Below are 19,845 nucleotides of genomic sequence, written 5' to 3'. Positions count from 1 at the left end.
CAGCCGGGGGAGGGTGACTGCGGCTCATCAGGTTATTTATTCACCTCGGGGGTTCAGACGCGTCTGCGTCCCGGGAGCAGATTAGGAACAGAACTTGCATGGTGCCCTTTAAAATGTAAGAAACTCTTTTAGCGGAGTTGGCCGATAAAACGAGTCCCACTGGAACAGCGGGGAGTTTGATTTCTTCAGAAAAGCAATCGCTTCCCGAGTAATTTCTTCTATTTCGGGGTTTATATATATATAGCAACACTATAGTGAAATGTTTCTGCATTCTGTGATTGTTGCTCAACATGACACCCTTTTAAAATATAAGATAAAGAATCACCGCACCCTCTTTGTGCAACAGAGAGCCATGTCCAACTTGAGGACTGTAAATGTGTGTGTGCCGAAGGCTGGGTGGCTTAGTCATCTCAGTATATTTTATCCCTGATTTCTTGACCATCGTATACTGTACGAAGCCGCTACAATATTGAGTTATTAGTTAGCATATGCTGTGTAAGAAAAGATGCAACATGAACTGAATTAAACATAACGGTGAAGCACTCTACACCTGACTCCTAGATATCACTTGATATTAATGTTGTATTTCAGAAGAACATGTTGCTATCTTTATGCTACATGGAATAGTAATTCATGTTTGGCACGATGAAGGGAAATGTGGAGTGCCCTCCTCACAGAGCCCCCTGAGAGAGCGAATGACAAACACTTCTCCCCTCACTTGACACCTCCGGATTGCTGAGTTCATTGAACTGGACTGATTGAAATATGGACCCAGGCTCTGCACTGAAACTCTAGCGAACTGTTTTGATGATGCCTTTGCAACCGGACAGATGAGTGTATCAGTCCTGGGCTTGATTACATAGTCAGATGTGCACAAAGCGTTGGTCATGATGACAAAGGGGTGTCACAATTTGATGCAGTGTACTTTATTAAAATGCCCTACATGATGTCGGGACAGCACACAGCACTTGAAACTGAAAGGTTGTGGGTTCAAGTTCCTACTGCAGACTCTGCTGTTCAGACCCCTGAGCCACACAAGCCCTTTACTGTAAACCGGGCACAGCCCTGCTGAGGGAGACTGAGAGACTAGTATCCCAGGCAGGGGGGAGTCACATTCTCTCAGCAGCAGGTCGAGGGGAGTCCTGTACTCTGCACAAACAGGCTGAGCCTCTGGGACTGAGCGTGCTCTTTCTTTTTTACTGCCGTGTTTCAGAACGGCGCGCGGTTAGGCGAGATGGATTGTCGTGCTAGGCTCTGAGTCGTGACACAGAAGAAGCATTGTGTGGGCATGATGGAGCAGCGCGGGCTTTATTAGATGTGTGGGCAGGGGACGAGAACGGGAGCCATGCAGGTGCAGGCTGAGCCCCGGGAGCAGGGACTGACAGGCAGCGGCTGTGTGCTGGGCAGCAGGTGCTCTGCTGGAATGCAGTCAGGCTGGTCTGACGGAATGTCAGCAGGACAGCCTGCAGTCGGTGATGTCATCAGAGTGTTTACAGTGCTGAAAGTTGAAATCGTGTTGATAATGATACCATTTCGTTCCCTGCCCCATCTCAGGCCTCAGTGTTGCACAAGACACGAAAGGCGCAGGAGATACATTGACTAGTGCATATTTTCCCGGAAGTGTTCTTGGGAGAAATGTCCCAGTGGGCCTGTGTGTCTGAAGGAATGCACTGGCGTGGCTGTGACACTGCTTCAGCAGGGCTTGACAGCCAGACGCCTGAGCTGCCTGTAATTGAGTTAGTGTTGGAGAAGACAGACCTGGCCTGTTCAGTTCAGCATGTTTGACAAAGGCTGAAGACAGCCCAATTCTTCAGATAAGCTTCTGGAATTCTTATTTGCCCCATCTTTATTAGCTCATATGTTTGTCATGTATGGATGTTATTACAAAATGGTTTCAACCAGACCAATGTGCAGATGCGATGGCTAAACAGGCTGTGAAACCCCTGCGGAGAATGTCGACCCCACAAGTCAGCAGCGTTTTCTTCTATGGATTGTTCAGGAGCTTAAAAGCTTGATTTGGTTTTTCATAACCATGACATCTGGCCCTTGGTTTGCTGTACATAAGTGGAAACCCACCCAAAGCCCTCTTCAGCAGGAATCTGATGAAAAACCTATTACTGGGAAAAAAAACAGCTGTGTTTAACCTGAACAACACTGGATATGTATTCCCTTCATGGACTGCACTTTTTAAAAAGTCATTAAACCATTTATAGTGCGTTCTATCCATACAGTATGCAGTGAGTATATATATGAGAGGGAGTGGAGCCTCAATAAGTGAATTATATAGGTCAAACTGGAACCCCAAATTAGACTTCTGTACAACAGTGCAGATCCGGTTCTGTTTTCTTTGGATTCTCTCGCAGAATGTCTGTGTGACCCAGTTTAATCCAGCTGATTTCAGATGAAGTTATAAATGCTTTCTGGAATGGTTGCTTGTAATTACTTTGTGTGTGCAGACCAGGTTATCTGAAGAAATCTTCCTCATTGTTGAGTTAACATAGTGCTGCACTGAGACAATCTCAGGGGTGGAGAGAATTCTATGAGCATACAATACACCTTTTACATCTCTTCTTTGTATTTTGTGTGTTTTGCAGATCCTTAATATATACAGTTCATATGTGGTACATTTACAATTCAGATAGCTATCTAATGGATATGATAATTCTTTATTCTTTATTGCCACACAACAATAGTTGGTGGAATTTGCTATCGGTACAGCAAAAAAGAGATAAGACATACAGTACATACAATATATACAGTACAAATTTAAATAGGACAGAAGACAAACATTGTCATGCATTGTACAGATTCAGCGATAAATAGTACTTTGGAAATTGAGACATACTAAGAGGTCTTTAAGTCTGTTTTCTCTGAAACCAAATTCCCATCTTAATATACTTACTTTAAAACCCCATTTAGGGTAATTGAATCATCTACCCACTGCTGGCCAGACTTGTTGTTTTGTAAATATATTATACATCTTAATACGAGTTACGTACAAGATTATTTGCGTCAATACCTGATATTTCAAAGGGAACCTGTTTTAGAAGTTTTGAAAGGGCAGATTTAAAATTTTGGATTTTGTCAGAAACATTTGAATGAGGGAATGAGGGAGTCTCCCCTTTCCTAAAGGTTTTTCAGGTTTAGCCGGTACTTACACAGAGGGCAGAGCACATACTGCACATGTTTTAGCATGTGACTGATGCAGTTTTTCCTGTAGCGTGTTATTGATATCCTATAGGCAGGCACTCAAATCCTACTGCACCCACGGCTAAACTAATCAGTATTACTGACATGAAAGGCTTATATTTGATTTGTTGGTAACTTTGCAAATAATTCTAATAATATATTTGCCCTAAGGATGGCAGTTTTATTCCTTATATCTAAAGAATTTGTGTACAGTGCTGTAGTCTCGAGTTCTGTGGTTGCAAATACATTTGTGCGTATTAACCCAGTTTAAGTAGTTGTGCTTTTCTGATTTCTGCAAATGTGCAGCAAAATGCAAACTTTGAAGCAGGCCTAATTAGGAATTTTGACTTACTCCCAGATGAACAGTGCTCATGCTATTGCCTCTCAGCAACATGAATTTCAATAGTTTCATTCTTGTAAGGACACATACCCTGCCCTGCTCTGTAAAGCCTCAGGTTTGGTACATGTGTGTGCATTTCCCAAGTAATGAAGTTGGAAAGTGTTTTGCAGGTTTTTCATGAGTTGGAGGTTTAAATCTTTTCCATGTCAGTACAGGAAAGTATAGTGAGCTTAGCCTGGTGTGAACAGCTTCGTGACTCTGGAGACAGGACTTGCATTAGATGCATGATTTCTGAGCTGCCATGCTGTAATTCATATTGGCCTGGGTGGGAAGAATTCGCACACCCACAGAAAAAACAACACCGAGGTGCTAAATGTGTCCAGCCTGCTCTTGACTGTGTGCCTTCTGCTGACACCAGCATGGGCTCAAGCCTGTTGCGCAAGTCTGTGTTTGTTCTGTGCTCCTAAGGAGGCTGTGTGTCTGCAGGAAGAATGCACTGCCAGCCGAGGGCTGAGCAAGCTGAGAACGGGAAACTGCTCTGCTCATCTGCCAGGCTTGTTTTCTCTTTGTTTTGCCTTTGCATCTACTGCACCTAGCAGGCAGTCTGTGCAGATGGTGTCGCCTGTGTAATTACCAGTCCTGCCTAGTGCAGTCAGACTTGACATGGATTAAGCTCCCCACGCTCATACATGCCTGTTCTACAGTACTCCAGTACTTTACATGAGGTATTTAGAGTGGTTGACAGTATAGCATTCTGCCACTGAATGACAAACGTTACTGCAGTACAGGACCCTGCTGTATAAATGGTTAGATTAGAATTCAGTTGAATTAAAGTCTCAACCAAGTAAATTAATACTTTTTATACTCCTCGGTGTTCAGTGTGTTACTGCTGGAAATAAATATGGAAATACAGGAAAAAGGATGTATAGTGCAGATGAAGTCTCGTTTTGCCGACTGCAGTGTAAGAGGTGGTCGGGCCCATTAGGAAGGACCACACTGCCTCAGGTCCTTCACTTTCTTTCAGTCCAGTTTCTGCTAATGAGATGCAGAAATTATGCTGTTAATAGAAATTCAGTTACTGACAGGAAAATATGGTCTTTGGTCACACTGCAGTAGTTGACAACAATAAATCCTTTGTAAGCAGCAGATTCTTGGCATTGCTGCTTAATTTGTACATTATTTAATGATCTGGGTCTTGGTGGGAAGCAGGGTGGTAGATGGGGCAGCGTAGCTCCTGGGTTTATTTCTGAACTGTATTGTTTCAGGTACAGGAGGTTGTATTTGTTTTTGTGGTCACTAGTCCTCATAGACCACAAAGTGATCTTTTACTAACTCCGTTCTGTGGCAGATTCCAGTGGAATTTCTTTGGTGTCTTCCAGCAAAGTGTTTTTTCCTGTTTGCTTTTCCTGGCCCGTTCAGATCATTAACTTTTCAGAAGGTGTTTATTTCTGAGCCTTTGCCCAAACGAACTTTTGTTTGCTTGAAGCCTGGAGGAGGACAGCAAGTTAAGGAATTTCAAAAGCTGTTTGACAGAGTCAGATGTCTGTTTTCTTGAGCTGGATTTAATTTAAATAGATAATCGCAAAGCAACATAATATGTAGCTAACTGGGCTCCCTTTTTCCATCCTTTTCGTAAGCAGGGCGATTTACATTTGATCAGTGCCTGCTTGTTTGAACTGCAGCCCTCTTTGTTTAGTGTTCCAGGCTTTGCTATCTTCTGCAGTTCACGACGGGCCCCTTCTTCATCAATAGCTCCTTTTCTTTCTCCCAGAGCAGGGGAGCACAAGAGACCGGCTTACAAAGGCCCTGAAAGGAGCATGACCGTTGTGTATAGAGTCCTCAGAGGCTGAGGGGGGTTAGCCCTGGCTGGGGGAGGCTGGGGGGCAGGGGGGCAGCCTGGTGCTGGAGTAGTTGGAGTTTTACCAGTTGCTGTCTCTCGTGAGCCTGCAGACCAGGAGGACAGTGGCGCTGGTGCCCCACAGGTCTCCAGCACTGACTGGCAGCCAGATGAAGGAATGGCGGACTGCTGTTGAAAAGAAAGTAGTGCAAAGAATGGGATATTGTCTGTTAAAGATGCCATCTGTGAAAACGGTCTTGGATGTTTCTGGAGCAGTTTTCTGGGCAGCTTTCACAGTTCTAAAGATGTTCAATTCTACATTGTTCTCACTTAAAGGCCTGTTTAAAGGGTGCAGTGATGTATTTTCTCCATGCACGATAAAGATTATTTATTTCTTTGAATTATTTCTTTCTCCTGGTTCCATATAAAACAGTTGAGTTGTTGAGTGGGGTATTACAGTGACATTGAGTAAACATTAGACCTGTAAGTGAAAGAAACTGATCATGTACTACACTCAGTGATATATGTGCTTGTCATCTTTTGTTAGATGGGTTTCATGCAAAATTACATTTTTTTGTTCAGATAGTATTCATACAAAAATGTTTTGTTCTGTTTTACTTGAAATTTTTCATGCACAATATGTCTGGTTTTCCATTCAGGATGTGTTCAGAAAGCTGATTTTTTAATACTCTAGAGACACACAACACCATGAAATGAGGAGATGCCTTTCCTTTAATATAATTATAGATGCATGGAGATCTCATTTCTGTACTGCGATTGAGTCACTGTTTGTTTGGAAGAAAATTCAGATTCATTTGCACATTTTCCATCATTTTCCCTTTATCCTTGTTTACGTTCATACTCTTTGACTCAGCCCACAGTGCTCTGTCTCGCTGGAGTGCTCCTGGTATGTTAATTTTGGTCACAGGTTGTTATTTGGAGTGGGTGTCTCTTCGTGTCGGCAGGGATCTGGATCGCCAGCTGTGTAAACATCTTGCTGCGTGTTGTCCTGAACCAGACTGCAGCACCTCTTCACATCTTCAAGGGCTCTGAGGGGCTTCTCATATCCAGTTTCTCCTGGAGATTAACCCCTTCTCGTGGGCACATCATTGCTCATTAGGGCCTTTAGTTCTGCTTGCAAATGATCTGGAAACTGAAAAAGGAGAACAAAGACTTTAATATATATGACATCCCACAAGGGAGTGATAAACACGCTGATGTCTTAAACAGAATTTATTAATCTTTCTGTCAAACCTGTGGATGCATTCCTCTGTTATGTCATTTGAAACAATACTTTTGAACTTACAGAGGTCACATCAAACACACAGGAAGAAAAACACCTCCTTACATATTCAAAAAAAGTGCGTGTGGTTCATAATCGGACCCCAGCGCTGAGAACAGATGTTGTACTAGTTGCTGTGTCCTTTCCTAGGTTGCAGCCCGGAGACAGATAAACACAATGTGCAAAGAATTTTGGTACGGCACTTATTCAGGCTGGTGAAATACATGATTTGCATTGTACAACATCAGATAAGACAGGGAACTGCAATTTTTCCGAAAAGTGGTAGATTTCAACCTTTTTAGGAAAACCTTGGTGAAATTGGACCATGATTTTGTAAGGCAGTGTAACAGCATAAAACCATAAAAGAAATTAAAGCAATATGATGAATTGCCCAACTAGCAGTAGCTTTGTTGTGGTCATATTTGCTCTCTGGAGTGTTTCCTGGGCACTTTCCCTCCAGCTCTTCCTGTGGTGTTGTGCTGGAGTGGGGGCTCGCTCAGTTCTGGTGCATGTCCAGGGAAGGGGGACACTGCCGTATTGAGAGAAGTGAGGAAGAATCTCAGAAGTGCAGAGTCTCCAGAGACCCAGACCCCCCACCGCTGGTACCTGGGGACCAGGCGGGTTCTGGGCATCGGGATCTGGTTACTGTGGTCAGATTGCAGCTCTCCCCTCATTCCCACGGCGAAGCGAAGAGGATCAGATTCCCCATTTCTCAAGGCGGTCAGTCTGTCAGGACACCGCTTCCGGGAGCAGTGATTTTTTTATGGATTTCTTTGAAGTAAAGGAATCAATTTCAGTGTATGAAGACGGTGTTTGGTGTGGTTAATAGTGCACGCCCATCTGTTTCTGTGGATATAGGGGCAACAAAAACCCTCAGTGTTGTTCTGCAACACTTCCAATAATATAAAACCAGCCTTCCCTGTTTTGTAGGAGATGGTGTTTTTTTAACTCACCCTGTGGCAGTTTTGAAAAGTGACACCTAGCAATTACATAAAGCACACAATTTGCAGAGCCTTATAGCACGCTGGATAAGTGAGACTTAAGACATCGCTGAATGTCAGATGCATTTCCCCTAAGAAACATTGTGTAACAATAAATCAAGTACAACTCTGCGTAAGCTCCAGATAGCAATCAGATGACCACAAGCTATAAAACCGAACAGACAAAATCCTGGAATTATAAGACATAATAAGGCAAACCCCCTGTGCTGCTGTCTGTGCTTCGGGTGAATCTAAAGTACAAAAGTCACCTTCCAAACCTCTTTGGAATAAACAGGATGATTTTCGAAGAAATGTCTACAATCATTTCATAAAGAAGTTAAATATTTCTTAAGTAATTTCATAAATAAAAGCTTCATAAGTAAATATTTTGAAAAGTTAAATATTTCATTTATAACAGGACCAAAGGAAGCAGAGCACAAAGAATCGGCAAGAAACCTATTTGTATGTCATTAACAATTCAGTTTAATTAAGATTGTTCTCAGTTCCTTGAAGTAAATGTTTTTTGTCCTGATTTAAGCAAGCCTTATGAAAACATTCTTGCCCTCTTGCTGAGCTACAGTCCCAGAAGCCCATTCCTGGGCTAGTATTGTATCCTTGTATTGAGGCGAAGATAAATGGTCATGTGGAATAAAGATTCTGTTCAGTATGTCTTTAAAGCACTTCAAGATTCATACCTCATACTCCAGTGCTGGCTTCCCATTCACTGAAGAGGCGATGTGATGAATCTAACATCGAGCAGGAAATTTCCAGGCTCCTGCCATCAGGCTTGCCTCCCAGAAAGTCAAGCTAGCCTTGCACTCACTGAGAGATGCTGCTGTCAATGATCTTAAACGATCAGCTTATTGATGTCTTCCATGTGAATCCCACCTGCGACACAAGCAGTGTCTCAGACATCAGAAAGCGGAGGTAAAGACAGACATTGAAAGGAAGCTCCAGATGTTGCGTAGAAAAGATTCTTTAACTTCAACAGTTCTCATATCCAATACGTACCCTTTGTTGGCTCTGAAATTGAGTTCTGTCTAATGAAAGAGTCTCTTTTTTAAAAAAGACTTTTAAAGATTGGTAAAAAAAAGTTCCTCCCTGTGATACAGTCTTTTTTAAAAGGCAGACTCTGATTTAATAGACATAGACACAGTAAACTACATTCTACTGCAGGTGCCTGATGAATATAGGACAAGTGCAGAGTGGAATACTAATTCTAGTTCTGCAGAGATACATCGGAGACGCTGTGATTTAGTAAAAATAGAAATGTTTCAGCACTGTTTCTCTAGAAGCAGTGTCTGCCTGTATAATTTACTGGTTTGAGCAGGATGCCAAACATGTTACTGGACAGCAGCTTCAGAGTCAAAATTTTTTCTTCCCATTTCTTCTCATTCGGCAATTTTCCATGGAAGAAGACCTCAGGTGGAAAGGACAGTGCCATGATGAGCCATCTCTTTTCACTCATCTATCATATTTGACCTTTTCCAGCTCTCAAATGTAAAGTGGAATTAATTAAATTCCACTCAATGCTGGTTGAAGCCTTTGAATGTCACAATGTCCCCACCATCCATACCTAACTGGTCAGTGGAGTGATCATTCACTGGCCAGCAGAAATTGTGGGCATCACTGTAGGTGCATGCTTTTGGTTTTCTGCAGTGGTTTGAGAAGGAAATGAGGACTGCTGGAGCACAAATCCACACTCCCAGCAAGTGTTGTAGCTGTCTTTTCCTGGTCTGACTATTCCAGCTGGGGTGTGCCTGCAGTGTACAGATCCCCCACACTCTCTCTGCAGTGTGGGGGCTGAACAGCCAGAGCCACTAACAACACACTGCAGTGGCTGAGAGCAAAGTATGACAACGTGTTTTAAAAGCATCGTGGAAATTCCTACGAAAATTTAGACTGATTTTGTCAAGAAAACATCAGGAGTTCAGTGCATGAAATGTATTCAACATAAGACATACAGGAATGTTTCTAAATATTCGGTCTTAAAATGTATTGTGTTGATAACATCAATAATAGCACAATATAATTCTTGCACAAATTGAGCTTGATAAAAAACAGTTTAGTCCTGTCTCAGCCTAGCCATTCCTGCTCAGATGAATGGTTATTCTCTGGTTTCTGCATGAATGAGACCTCTCAGGCCTCTCCGAAGTGTGAGAGTGTGGTGGTGGATGCCGCCATGTCAGTACAGCTCCCTCTTCCGTTTCAACTGTTCGGTTTGCCTGGAAAGGGAAAGAGATTCTGTCTTTGTCATGGAAAATAGGTAGATTTGGGGATGGTAAAGCCAGTGGGATAAAGGCCTTTGTGAGTTAGATGAATGGAAGGCAAGATGAGAAAGCTCTTACACTAAGAGGACTGCCCCTTCATCCCAGCAGCAGAGTCTTCCTCCCGTCCTCGTGCTGAGAGAGATAGCGGTTGTCCCCAGGCTGCAGGGGTGATCAATCAAGTTCTCGAAGCACAGATAACAGATGCACATTAACCCTGTTTGCTGCTTTAAGGTTTTAAAGGGCCAGAGGAGGGCTGGAATACTAATGGGGATGATCTGGAATAGGAGCACCAACTCTGGAGCTAGGGTCTGCAGCAATGGTCCTAAAGAGCAGCTTTCTTGATCAATACATTAGCTTGTACTAATAAAGCAAAAAGTCCAATTAAGCTATTCAGAGTTTTGACAGAAGGAATACAAGGTAACCCTGTGTATTTCCAGCTCTAGAACAATTACAATTAATAATGTGTATTTCCTGTATCAGGATCTCATGTCTCAGCTCTGTTGTTACCAGTAATGTGCATTTTTCTCTATTTTTTTCTTAACAACAAGAAACAGTTCCTTTTGCACAACACTGATAGTGCTATATGCCCAGGGGGTTAAATAGGTGTTTTACCATAAGAGAAGTGTCCCCCTTACTCAAGGGCACTGGCAGTCAAGGCCCAAACCTGCAGCCCTCTGTCCCAGAGCCCAGAGCCTTAGCCTTGGGAGATGAGGGCACCTATGGATACATGAGCACACAGCATGTTCTGCAGAGGAGGAGTGGAAGTCTGTAGTGGGTGTTGGTGCCATTCCCAGGAAAGTACTGCTACTTACAGCTGCATCTAAAGCCTGCACTGTGGAAGGCTGTCGGCCACTGGAAACTAACGATTTCTTCTCAAATTTGTATCCAGCAGATTTGAAAAGTTGACAGCCCATTCTCTGTGAAAAATTTATTTAGTCCCTTTGAGGTCACAACTATACTGCTTTTACTTGAGATCTATAAAGTTGTTTTGTCAAAATGTATTTTGTTATGGCTTGTTGAAACACTGTTAGTGTCATGTTGACTGTAAGTTGATCAATAGAATTCATTAGAATATTTTTTTATCAAAGGATGTGTGCGTTAAAATGTTTTAAGATAGAGGATCTGTGTAGGGTCTTTACATTGCCTGGATCAGGTTTCAGCTGTTTGAACTGGTAAACTAAAAAGGGTCTACTCCTGTTTCCAGGGCCAAGTGCTGTACTTTAAGCTGGAACTTGCTTTATTTGTAAGAGCTGGTTGGTCTGGATTCACAGTAGGGCTGGGCGATATGGCCAAAAACATTATCATGATAAAAATTTTCATATCAGTCGATATCGATAATTATCACGATAAATGTCAAATCATTATTTCTTTCAAGTTTAAAGGCAGATTTTTTCTCCTGAGTGAAAGTTGAAGAAACCAGACAGTTAATTGGTAAATTAAACAACTCTTTATTTTAAGAACACAACAAACACTTGCCAATCAGCAGAAACATTAAACAAATCTGAGGTAGAGAGTATTCAAGTCTTTTTTATGTCAAAATATGCATGAGTAACATTTACAAAATAAATATCTTAATAGAAAAATTAAATACTGCAGTGTGATAAAACACACATAGAAGATGGCTCAGACAGACTGCAAAGTTTAAAGTGCTCTGTTTTATGTCTGATCGTAAAAAGCCAAAATATCTCCAAATTACCGAAGTTGAATGACCTTTTCTGTTGATGATGTCATCGTCCTTCGAGCTGGTCGTTGGCAGCACTACATTTGCTTCAGTGTCGCTCATTCCTCCACTCTAACTACAATCCTGTCAGCCACCACCGTGTGGGTAAACAACACCACGTTAGCTGCCCGGTCTGCAACACGCACTCGCGCAGTATTTTGCATAAACATAAACATTTATATCGAACATTTATCGAAATTTTGTTAAAAATATATCGAGGAAAATTATATCGGGATAATTATCAATATAGAATTATCGCCCAGCACTAATTCACAGCATTCATTACTAATCAGTAGAGGATGTGCAACAGGTTCAAAAAGCCAGAATTCTTTGAGCTGCTGAAAGGGTACAGCGCCAGTGCTGGCTGAGATATCTGGGAGCCCTAGTCCTCATGGTTCTGGTTGTGTTCGGCTTGGAGGAATATTACCTAGTGTGCAGGCAACAAGGTGTATTGGGGGGAATTTCTCAACAATCCCAACCAGGAAAATGTACATTGCCATAAAAAACCCATTAAAACAAATTAAGCTTGCCTGTAATTGTATTTTAACGATTGTTAGAAACTTTTAGAAAACGACCTAAAGGGTTAACTTAAATTCTCATGACAGTCACTTCATTAGCTGATAAATATCCATCTGGATGATGCCAATTAATCAGTCAGTCATGCGAAACTCAGTTATTCCCCTCGGTCATTTTTCATTTTTAGTTGTTGGGAATAAGTGAGTTAATGCGAGGATGGAAGGAGTCAGCGGACGTTTCCATCAACTGTTCCGAGAAACTGCTTGCCTGTGGCTGGAGGTGATGTTGGGCGCCATGGCAACAGTCATTCGAGGGTGGTTGACTGAGCCCGAAGGACTGGCAGCATGCCGAAGCTCGGGAATGGCGCGATCCAGGCAGGAGAGAGGGAGAGAGATGGAAGTGAGCGTTCTACACGCTCACGAAAGGGACGTTCAAGTTCATATTTCGCGTGCGGCAGTTCCAGCCAAATACAGGTGGCGTCAGAGGCAGACGGCCTGCACAATGGCCAGGAAGGCTGTCCCCTATCAGCACGTTCCGACAGAGCCCAGTGCTAGTGCCAGACACCCCCACGTCCTGGTTCAGCTCCGCACGTCCAGTACACCAAGTGAAACACGGGAAAACCTTGCAGGTCTTTTCCTGAATTGTGTATTTTTGAGTTAGGAATCTGCTGGTTTCTCCTCAGACAAGCACAGTGTAGCGGTGAGGAGTGCGTAGGCTTGATTAAAAATAAACTGTTTGGGAATAGACTGCAGACTGTTTATGAGGCGTGAGAGTAATTGGGACAGTGTGTGGGCTTAAGCGTCGAAGAGCTCAAGTGCCTTTTTGAATGCAATCTCTGGGTGATTTTTGGTTGGTCGCGTTTGTAAATGCCTTTTATTTACTCACAAACCTAGTATACTAAGCATGAATTTTTACTGTAAGCAGCATAATGTAGCCTTGGTGTAATTCAGTACAACACGGAGCTGGCAGAGGGTTCTTGTCTGTAAGCCTGGTCCCAGGTTTCCAAACTGGCTGGCTGGTGGTCAGCTGTGTGCTAACCAGGGTTACTGAGGTGGACCTGCAGCTCTCCTGCGCTGGGAGAATCAGAATGACTGGACTGGCCTTTTCTCTGGGAAAGAAAAGCAGACCAAAGGCTGCCTGGGGTGGAGAGTTCTCTTTAGAGCCCCGCTGCTTAGCAACAGTGACTCTTCAGGTTCCGCCAGTGATCCCTGAGAGCTCTTCTCCGTGAGGAGCGCGGCAGGGCAGGGTGTGCAGGGCAAGAGGTGGCCACAGCACCTGTGAGTTGTGCATTCCTCACTGAGGAGACAGGAGGCCCTCGCAGAGGAACTGGACCAGCGCAGTGCTGACAGATTAGGAAGAACAATAAGATGTACACCGCAGCATTGGGGGAATGTCAAACTAAATATGCCAGTGGGGCTGATCGTGAAAAGACGCAGGAAATAGACACAAATATCTGCAAACCCTGAAGAGACCAAGACATGACAATATCCATTTACATTAGAAAAAAAAACCCATATTAAACATGTTCCAGTACTTGAGGAGACTAAAAGTGATTAATGTTTATCATCTGTAAACCCTTACACTACAATCTGGCCTCATAAGAGAGACTAGCCATTTGAAATGGCGAAAGATTCTAGCCTTTCTGTAAGCTTTATTAGCATGTTCCAGTTGCTTTCCATGACATAAATCTGCTGAGCGTTTTGTTTGTTGATACAGTATATCAAATGTGAAGCGGTTTCTGTACGAAGGGGGGCGATGCCCTTTCATGTTGCGTAGCAAGAGATTAAGCCTGAAATTGCAGGGCTGGTGCTCTGAGGTCCCAGATTCCATCTTCCATCCAGACACGGAGGAAGATTCCTGCCCCCAGCTGGGTGAAGGGATCATCTAGGCTGCACAGTATGCTTCAGAACGCCAAGCCATCTGTCTGAGGCCATTGTTAGGAAAACAAAGGCACAAAGGGCCCTTCAGAATCCCTTGTCGTGAATAGTGCTGTAAAGTCACCTGCTTAGGGCTTGATAGATGGGATGTGCATAACTATTGTGTGTAGAGTAGTTGACTTGGAAGACGTGCAATGAGCTTTTTTCAATGATCGTGGTGCAGTGATATTGAGGTGTACAGTGTGGTGCTGGACTTTGCATGTTTACAACACGTACACTGTATATCTACATTGGCTGGCTGTCCTATCAGCTGGGAGGTGTTTCAGAAGAGTTCAAGCGGTTTCAAACTCAATAAATCGTCAGAGTTTATGGCACCCTTTTATCTCCCTTATAAAAGTTTTATGGGTGCCATTTAGACTGTACAGTACAGTGCGTGCCTTCACTTTCGTAGAAACGTCCATAAATATAATTAAGAGCTGTCAAAAAATGATAAATTCTTCTTGTATTAAATCTAGCTTTGCCTACATCTTGATTTAGAAACATTGTGAGTCTTGGAGTTATTGGGTTAGGAACTCTATTTGCTCCTCTTCTTTTCAAAAACCAAAAACCGAAGTGATTTTAGGATTCTTGTAGTCCACAGTGCTTCCAGGAAGCAGGCTGCCTTACAGTAATAAGTGGCTCTCTGATACTGTCTGTTCGAACTGATGATTTTGTTTGCCCGTCATTTTATTTGGAAGAAGACATCACATGGGAAAATTTTCTTTGGAGCAGGATAGGCACACAAAACAGGACTGAACCAATTAGACTTCTTTAACACACAAAAGTGATACAAGAGGCCGCACTTGAAACCATACTGTTATTGCTATTTATCGTAAAACTCAGATTTTTGAAAAGGTGAAAATGTTAAAAGATTGTTCCCAATTGTGGATTGTCTGTGTGTCAGTCCCTCTGTCAATAGTGACCCCATGATTACCATTCACTCTAGCATCCCGTACCCCAGTTTTCTCATGAAATGGGATGGTACTCGTTTAACATCCAGAATATTTTTTACTGAACTAGTTTTAGAGCCGTAATCCTTGCAGACATGTCCAAAAAGTACAAAAATTTGAAATGTTGTCATGCTGACAATCTGCAGATAGAATTCTATGTGACAACTGTAGTTAAATCCTGGGGCAGTGTTTTTTCTGCCTGTGTTTAATTATTTTCAGCATGCAGAATACAGTGCTTCTGAAAGATTCTGCGTCCCATGTGAATAATAAGGGGCTTATCTTTAAAAAAATAATGTAAATGATGGGATAATGAAAGCACTGCCTTTCTGAATGATTACTCTTCTTCTAAGCTAGTTTCCCGATCCTTTTAGGCATCCTGCCACATGTAGAATTTAACCTGATTTTGTCTGGAAATGAAGGGCTCTGCATGATTGTGTACAGCAGTGGCTGACTAGTTCTCATGCACTGCGGCTTCAGTGCTGCACTGAGAAAACTTTCCTGCCTTTTTACACCTCTTACTCAACCGTTAAGAGATGTAACAGATTCTCTCATTCTAATCTTTCTCATAAGACTCCTGATGTGGAAAATCACTTTCTTAGACCATGAAATTAAAAAATAATGAACCTAATGACACTGTGTTTTTGCCGTGTTAATGCAGAGACTAGAACTCAGAAGCTTAGCCAATGCCACTGTTCTGGTCTTGTCGGGTGTCTTTGTGTTGAAGTGGTGGGTGCCTGGTGTTCGTAATACCTCCCCCGACAACAACAGAAGGAGTTCATCCTCTCAGAGCACAGGTTCAACACAGGGATTTGCACTGTGTTGTACAAATGTTTAACTCCACTACGCACCGGACACAACACATTTACCTGTTCCATTGTGATTGAAAATAGTGTAACAAAAGTGGTTTTATTTTAATCTGTTCTAAGAAGGAATGGCTTGGCACGCTTGTGCTCAAAAACCTTATTTATAGCTGTTATGAGTTTAACTTTTTAGACAGCTTGAGAAATAAAAAGAGTCTGTTTTTGGTTGTAGTCCATCAGAGGTGTAGTGCTGTGTTATCATTCCACATATTCAAATTTCCCTGTGAGTTTTGACTATTTGTATTGTTGACACAGTGCCTTTTTGTTTCTACCGTGTCAGTGCTGTAGCCTGTTCTTTTATTTCCTTACTGTCTAAACAGAGACATTAAGCATGAAGGCTGCTTGAGACACACTGTATTTATTCAGTGTGACGTTTAATATTACACTTACTGTAAGGAAGAAATGCTTCACAATCTTTTAGTCCGTCCTTGTTCATCTGTACAGCTTGTCTACTCTGAGGGGAAGATGAAGCTCTTTGGTAACATATTTAATCTTGTTTCCACAGAAGAATTACCTCAAGGGAACACCTAGTTAGTTTGAGTTTGCTCGCTGTGTTACAAAATCTGCACTCCGGCCCTCACTCTGTGCTCCCAGCGTGCTCTAGCTGAACAAGACTAATTATTGGCCTTTGTTCAACAATATCATTTACTATGAGAAAAACAATGTAGAGATGTAGTTTATCTGATATACTGCCAACTCTCAGGCTTTGTGAAACAGCCTGTATTTTTTTTTCAAGGAACGATTGGACTCAGTAATTACTTGAAACCTTCTAGAAGAGAACGCTACAGCTATTTTTAGCACGATAGGTTGCTTGTACATTTTTGAATGTCTAAATTGGTTTCTGTCCATCCATTATCGGAAGGCTGCTTATTCCTGGGAGTTGAATCCTGTAAGTGCAGGCTGTCGTGGAGTGAGACTCGGGATGGGACGCTACATCACTCGCACAGGGACAATTGGGAGACAAAATTTAGACCAACCAGTATGTTGTTGGAAGGTAGGGAAAAAACTGGAGCTCCCGATAAAAAAAAACCTCCCATGAACACGGGAGAACTTGCAAATTGTTCACACATAGAGTTGGGCAGTCTGGAACTGAACCCAGAGAAAGAGAAAGGTGCTGTTCACTGTGGAGGTCCACCCTCTCCAGGAGAGTGGGAAGAAGAAACAGAATCCCAGCTACAGAAGGGGCGAACACCAGGGCTGTGTTTCAGTCCTGAGCTCAAGGCACAGGGGCAGCAGCACGTGAGAGCAGGAGAGTGCCGCCAGTTTCTCTGATGGGTCTGTTCTATGGCCTGTAACAGGCTGTTCCAAAACTGCAGCTTAGTAGCCACTTCCTCCTGCTGGCTAAACAGACAAAGTACCTCATCGTATGGTTAGGAGCAAACTTTCTTTCCCGTCTGTTACTTAAAGTTCATGAGGCTATTTATAATAATCTGCAGTCTGCCCCTTCTTTTTCATCAAATGATACACAGCTTCTTAATCAGACGATTTGTCCCTGTCAGCTGTTTGCATTAAATTTTTATAAAATGTCACAAAAACATGTTTTTATCTAAACTTGCTAGATATAAGCAATTTACTGTATGTAGATTGCAGGTTAACAGTGCTCTGGTTACATGGGTGTTATACAAAGCACAAAATCCAATCCTTCGATTTATATTCAAAATGGTGAATATTTGATCCAAATATAGTCATTTAAAATCCCATCATAATCCAAACCATTACAGTATGATCATGTGAAAAGCCCTCTTACTGTGTACATTTTCCTCCTTGGTGATCCCTGTGATTGAAGACCAGAACTCTGCTTTGTGCCATTTTGTACATTTTGTTGGATTATTCCCTTTTAGAAAGCTAGTAATGGAGAAATCCTTTGTATTGCACGAACATGTCCGTGATGCTTTGAAACAGCTGATTAACACAACTTTAGGTTATGCGCCATGAGCCTGCTGGGAATATTCCTCTCACTGAGATTCGTAGCGTCTCCTCTTCCCCTAACCCCTCCCCAGTGCAGGTTGTGTCAGAGTCTGACGTTCTTCTGAATCAGAGCACCTCCATCCCCTGTGTCTCTTACAGAAGCTCTTGTGGGGTTTATTTATTTTATGCAAGCTAGAATCCCGTTAGAAGTATAAGCTCTTTGTAAGGGTTCTGATGTCCAAAAAGCCTAATAAAATCAGTCGAAATGAAATCGTACTGAGCTAGTGGCAGATTTCCGGTCTTACAGCTTATATTGAAATTGATGAGATGCAAGCAGGCCATGTTCTGGGGCAGCATTATTTCAGTAGCTTATGTTTACAGATCAAAACATATCTAAGGAGATTAAACAATGGTGATCTTCCATCTCTGCATTGTGAGTTTTTTTCTAACATTGTCGGAAAAGAGCGTCTGCCTGCTGAATCTACAGATGAGGGTAATAGAAAACAGGCCCTTGTTTGTCTGTGTCTCCTTGTACTGTATATTTAAGGCACTGCTTCTTGTGGGAAGGACTTAAGTCCTGGAATCACAGCGCCAGCAGGCAGTTTAGTCAAACAGCGGCTTGTTGCTAGGATACCCTTTTATCAATGCGCTGGTATGCCGTCTATCCTTTGTCCAAGTTTTCTGTGCACTTTCCTTTGTTTTGCTTCTTTTTTAAAACCAAGTTTAGTCTTATAGAAAATAACTTTAGAGGGCTATTTTTAATTACCTTCTTTAAAAAACAAAACAATGTACAATAGGAGCCTAGAGTAAAATATTATTTTTATATTCAGTAATGGATTACTTCTTGTTCTTTTTTAATGCTTTCCTGTCTTATGTTCTCTCATATATTTTAAAAAGTTTTACCCGATTTCTCAGTTTCTTACCCTGATTTCTTCCATTTTTGTGGTAGATGGCCAGAAAGGTCAGAATTCCCACCTGACCAGAGATAATCTAGTTAATCTGAACCATCGGTTGGGAACAGTGTAAAGCAGACATGTCAGATAGGCTCTTGTTTTGCAGTTTACAAAACATGGAGTCTGGATTACAAAGTCTGCAGCCTTCTGAAAAGCCCTGCCACTGCACAGATATAATCTGTCAGCTGCTCATCCTGCTGGAGTGTCTAATAAACTATTTCTCTCCATGCAGGTCATGTACTGTATGTGAGAAGAAACTGCATATGGAACAGTGGGAGGACCTCTGTTCTCTGTTGTAGAAAAGCAGATCGTTTTTATTTCTACAGATGTGAATCATGTTGACTCAATCTAGCGTGACTCAGTGGTATTCCAAGTGCTCGTGACCTGCCCCTGGCCTAGACAGAGATGTTACAGCAGAGCACTGTGGTGGGAGTAGATTTCAGGAGGTTTGCTTACCTTAACTAGTATAATTTAACAAGCTAAATCACATATCTCAGCAAGTTAGTAGTTGTTTTTTTGGGCAAAGTTCACTATCTCTCAGAAAAACTCAAATTTTATTTAAAAATCTTGTCATCATATTTTTTTTAAAAAAGTTAATGTCAACACCAACATCAATCAACACCAAGATGGAACTAGCATCAATTTTGTTTATGATCATGGTCAATTTTGTACCGTGGAAGGTTAATTTTTCTTGCCAGTTGAAGCTGCTGATTATTATAATGTTGCTCTCATTAAATTATCAAAGCAGAAGCTCCAGTTCAGACAGGTTCCATTTTAACTAGACGTTGTCCTCTATGGACCTGAAAGCTCCCTCTGTGAGCTGGAGCAGCGATGGAGGTCAGATAGGGTCTGTGTTGATGTCAAAAGTCCCACTTGATGTAATGCAGGGATGCTGTCACGGATGTCGGAAAGGACGAACCGTGGAATGGCAGGAGAGCGAACATAGACCCTATGGTTAGCGGCGAGATGGGGGTTAGCCCGGGCTCAGCTGTTTAGGAAATGCCGTATAGAAACCTGTACCCTCAGGCCATGGACTGGAGTGACCTGGTGCTAGGTGGGTCCTCCGAACCTCAATGCTGAGCCAGGAGCAGAGCAGAAGCAGCAAGTAAATAGGCTACACAACA

At 42.4% G+C, this 19,845-nt stretch overlaps 1 protein-coding gene across 3 annotated transcripts in view; it reads left to right on the top strand.

Annotated features, from left to right (window-relative positions):
* The window catches only part of ccdc85ca (coiled-coil domain containing 85C, a), a 52,411-nt gene that overhangs the window by 2,748 nt on the left and 29,818 nt on the right, over window positions 1-19,845 (top strand). The window lies entirely within an intron of this gene.

The sequence above is a fragment of the Atractosteus spatula genome, chromosome 9, assembly GCF_055471065.1.
Source record: "Atractosteus spatula isolate fAtrSpa1 chromosome 9, fAtrSpa1.hap1, whole genome shotgun sequence".
NCBI classification, from domain to species: Eukaryota; Metazoa; Chordata; class Actinopteri; order Semionotiformes; family Lepisosteidae; genus Atractosteus; species Atractosteus spatula.
Note: the sequence above shows the minus strand (reverse complement) of the source record. Positions and strands in the feature narration are given on the sequence as shown.